General features: G+C 41.0%; 1 pseudogene; it reads left to right on the forward strand.

Moving 5' to 3' along the window:
- Positions 1-1,498: 1,498 nt before the first annotated feature.
- On the forward strand, positions 1,499-2,325 carry LOC139344483 (uncharacterized; annotated as a pseudogene).
- Positions 2,326-5,207: the final 2,882 nt, after the last annotated feature.

Consider the following 5,207-nt stretch of genomic DNA (forward strand, 5'->3'; position numbering starts at 1 on the left):
CGACTCAGTTGGCTTCCGCCAGAATGTACATGAACAGACTCACTGTTTTAACCACACCCTCGACCTTGTTCTGACATATGGCATTGAAATCGAAGACTTAATAGTCTCCTCACAGAATCCTCTTTTATCAGACCATCATTTAATAACTTTCGAATTCATATTACCAGACTACCAGCCAGTAGGCAAAAATTCTTATACCAGACTCCTGTCTGATAGTGCTGTAGCTAAATTTAAGGATATGATCCCATCAGTATTTAATTCAATGCCATGTCTCAATACAACAGAGGAGTCTTATGCTAACGTTAGTCCCTCCCAGATTGACTTCCTGGTTGATAGTGCTACAGGATCGTTGCGTATGACACTTGACTCTGTTGCTCCCCTAAAAAAGAAGAAAATTAAACATAGGAGGTTAGCTCCATGGTATACTCCTCAAACCCGCAAATTAAAGCAAACTTCACGGAAAATAGAAAGGAAATGGCGTTCTACCAAATTGGAAGAATTTCGGTCCGCCTGGCAAGACAGTCTTAAAATATACAGGAAAGCCCTCCGCAGTGCCAGGGCAGCCTATTACTCTGCACTAATAGAGGAAAATAAGAACAATCCCAGGTTTCTCTTCAGCACTGTAGCCAGGCTGACAGAGAGCCATAATTCTTGTGAACCATGTATTCCTTTAGCTCTGAACAGTAATGACTTCATGAGCTTCTTTAATGATAAAATTCTAACTATTAGAGACAGAATTCATCGACTCCTGCCGTTAACAGGTACTGTTTTGTCTTCAAACGCAGAAATCGTAGAAACTGTTACTCAGTCTGTCGCAGTTTTAGACTGTTTTACTCCTGTTGACCTTCACCAACTAATTTCAATAATTTCATCATCAAAATCATCTACCTGTATTTTAGATCCTATCCCGACTAAGCTGTTTAAAGAAGTATTACCTCTAATTGACTCTTCAGTTTTAGACATGATCAATCTCTCTTTATCAACAGGCTACGTACCACAGTCCTTTAAAGTAGCTGTGATAAAACCGCTACTGAAAAAGCCTACTCTTGATCCAGGGGTTTTAGCCAACTATAGACCGATATCCAACCTTCCCTTTCTCTCAAAAACTCTTGAGAAAGCAGTTGCCAATCAGCTGTGCGACTTTCTAAACAATAATAGTTTATTCGAGGATTTCCAGTCAGGATTTAGAGTGCATCATAGCACAGAGACAGCACTGGTTAAAGTTACAAATGACCTTCTAATTGCATCTGATAAAGGATTTGTCTCTGTACTAGTCTTACTGGATCTTAGTGCTGCATTTGACACCATTGACCATGGCATCCTATTGCAGACACTGGAACATTTCATTGGCATTAAGGGAACTGCGCTAAGCTGGTTTAAATCCTACTTGTCAGATCGCTCTCAGTTTGTACGCGTTAATGACGACTCCTCTGTGCTCACTAAAGTCAGCTATGGAGTTCCGCAGGGTTCTGTGCTTGGACCAATTCTATTCACCTTATATATGCTTCCTTTAGGTAAGATTATCAGGAAGCACTCAATAAATTTTCATTGCTATACAGATGATACCCAGCTATATTTATCAATGAAGCCGGAAGAAACCAGTCAGTTAACTAGACTACAAGCATGTCTTCATGACATTAAGACCTGGATGACCTGCAATTTTCTGATGCTAAACTCAGACAAAACTGAAGTTATAGTAGTAGGCACTAATCGTCTTAGAAAGTCACTTTTTGATGACATAGCAGCTATGGATGGCATTGTGCTGGCCTCCAGCACCACTGTAAAGAATCTGGGAGTCATCTTTGACTAAGACATGTCCTTTCACTCCCATGTAAAACAAATTTCAAGGACTGCCTTTTTTCACCTATGTAATATTGCAAAAATCAGGCATATTTTGTCTCAAAATGATGCAGAAAAACTAGTCCATGCATTTGTAACTTCCAGGCTGGATTATTGCAATTCCTTACTATCAAGCTGCCCAAATTCATTGCTGAATATTCTCCAGTTGCTCCAGAGCGCTGCAGCACGTGTTCTGACAAAAACCAGGAAGAGAGATCATATTTCTCCAATACTAGCCACTGCACTGCACTGGCTCCCTGTAAAGTTTAGAATAGAGTTTAAAATTCTCCTCCTTATTTACAAAGCCATAAATGGCCAGGCACCTTCTTATCTTAAAGAGCTCATAGTACCTTATTGCCCCACTCGAACACTGCGTTCCCAGAATGCATGTGGAACCATCTTCCAGTCTTTGTCCGGGAGGCAGACACTGTCTCTACATTTAAGAGTAGGCTTAAAACTTTCCTTTTTGATAAAGCTTATAGTTAGGGCTGGCTCAGGCTTGTCCTGGACCAGCCCCGAGTTACGCTGCTATAGGATTAGACTGTCGGGGGACCTCCAAAGATACACCAAGCTCCTCTGTCCTTCTGTCCCTCTCCATCTGCACGCTTTCATGTCCTACCACGGCGTGTTACTAACTTAGCTCCTTCCCCAGAGTCTCTGTGCTTGGTCGTCTTGCAGGTTCCACAGTGGCTGAATCTGGATTGTGGATTGCAGCTGCGTCTCCTGCCTTGGCCCTGCCTGACATCCACTGCAACTGCTACTGCTATTATTACATCCACTGTCACTATTACTGTGATTGCATGTGTCTGTCTGTCTGTCTGTCTGTCATCATCGGGGGAACCTCTTTTCAAATTGAGCTTTCCAAAGTTCATGAAGAGAGAGTGCAGAGCCAAACCAGTGAAGACTGAGGCTACATTCGTGTTAACTTTTTTTTACTCAAAAATCAAACATTTATATTGTACATGTCACACAATAAATAAACCAAAAACTACACACTTAAACACATAATTCAAAGTGCAAAATGTCACTATATTAACAGTTGTTGAATAATCCAATAAATGATACTAATGATTCATGTTTCCTGTGTGTCTGTGTATTGCACAGGGTATATTGATGATTTGATGGACATGCATGTGATGGGATGACTACACAAATCTTCTGGCCAAGGAAGCTCCAGCACCAGCTCACAAAACTCATATAGGCTAGACACCTGTAACAACTGAGAAAATTGAACATTATGTTAGTCAAAAGGTTCTATAATGTCAACATCTGTATTCACATTTTTCTAATATGGATTCAGTGATTCCTTTACTTGTACTGTATTTCCATGTACAAATATTCATGAGTGCGGTCAATAAATATTTATTGTATATCTATAAAATGTTTCATGTGAATAAATGTGTAATATACAGTATTGCTAAGGAAAAACTTGGCTATATGTTCAAGAAAAAATATGACTGACTTATTTAGTTTATTATGGCATATGAACAATGAAGTTGGTTAAGATGAAATTCACTGCTCTGTCCCCCATAGCTGTAAAGGACCGTAGTCAACCCTGTAAGTGTTGTATGCACATTTAACAGGTTCTAAACCTGAATCCTCAATCATGCCTGGAGGCATTTCATCCAGCTGCTGCAGCCGTCTTGTAACCTGTTATGCATAACATAAGGTCAGTATCTGCAGTGGCATGTTATCTGCAATCATACACTGCGATCATACTGTAAGTACAGGTAAAGATACTGTGACCTGTGGCACCTCCTGGCAGCGTATGTTCTCAGGCTCTGACTGCATTGTTGCACAATTTCCACATGTGCACTGATACAATCAAATAAAAAAAAAAAAGACAATTCATGCATGTATAAAGCTAAAGAAGTAAGAAATGTTGCATACCAGCATTTTCAGTAACAGCACCCCCCCCTTTTTTTTTTTTTACATTTATTTGAATGTGTGTGTGGTCTAGCTAGCTACTTTTCCTCATCCTGAGCTGAATGGTCAGTAGTGCTGCTCAGCAGTGTCGTCTGTGTGCTCTGCCCCTGCATGTGTAAATGAGACGTAGCGCTGAAACTAACAGCGCAGTTAGACTGGTCAAGGTCTCAGCAACCCAGTGACTACTAGAACCCCCTCCTCTTTATGTAAACAACCAGGACCTTCGGACTCTCTGCTTTCATATGACACCAGGCTTGTGTGGTTTGTGTGACGTGGTGAAATCAGCAAACGCGATGCCCATATGATTTATTGCTGCATGAATTATGTTTCCTTCGGGTGCAAATGCTTGGTAGAGGCTTTTAGCTGAGTTTCTCCCCATCATTCTGGTAAGCTACAAGTTAGGATTGGTGCTTCTTAGCATGAGCATTGACCGTCTGAACTGCGGGCCTCTCACGCTGCCTCCTGTACAGGCGGTGCTCATACTGAAGAGAAAAAAAATAGAAAGACGTTTTTAGACTAACCTTTCAGAAGCGTCATGCTGAATTCTCTGAGGTTCTGTAGGAGCCTCCCCTCCTTCAGGATCCGATTCAGGTTCGAACACATACAGTTCAACTACTGACGAACTCGGTCTGTTTACTGCTGCCAAGCCTACACTCTCCCCGTTACCACAGTAACATGGGTGTGACAGCAGAAGCTCATTTGCATTTAAAGCTACAGACACCAGAAACAGCACATTCTGAAAGGGACTGAAACAGAGGGAAATAGAGGGAGGCAAGAATCTTTTCCTGAAAGCTATTTCCAGCAAACAGCTTCAGAAACATGTTTTATGGAAATCATAGACCTATGTAACTTATTGAAAAAGCTTCATAATATGTCACCTTTAAACCAGTCAGACTGAGTTTCCTTTTCCTTTTCAGGAAGCAATGTCATAACTGACTCATGTGCTGCCTTTGCATTTCCATATAGTTGAATCAGTTTCTCCAGTTTGAGTAGCACATCCTTTGCATTTTCATCCTTTTTTATCAGTTCTTTAATTTTGTTTATGAACCCTTTAATTTTTCTCACATTAGATTGAAGTTCCCTCTGAAGAGTTTCAATTTTGCAACCTGTTGCCTTGGCTTGACTGACCCCCTCTCCTCCATATCATAATTCTTTCCATTTGTTTCAATCATTGTTCCAATTTTCCAACACTCAAAATTACACAGCAGCAGATAAACGCCACACAGTGAAACGTCACGTAATCACAATAGCGAATCTTGTCGGCAATCCGATCTCCCACTTAAAGCACAGCAGCCACAGCATAAAAAGCCTTCAAGCATCCCAAAATCTCTCCTGACATCAGCAAAATCAACAGTCCCCAATGGACAAGCGGCAGCTCTCCCAAACTGTGTTCAAACAAGCAACAAATACACAGAAGCAATAAACACTAGCCTACCGCATCT

The sequence above is a fragment of the Chaetodon trifascialis genome, chromosome 16 (genome assembly GCF_039877785.1).
Source record: "Chaetodon trifascialis isolate fChaTrf1 chromosome 16, fChaTrf1.hap1, whole genome shotgun sequence".
NCBI lineage: Eukaryota > Metazoa > Chordata > Actinopteri > Chaetodontiformes > Chaetodontidae > Chaetodon > Chaetodon trifascialis.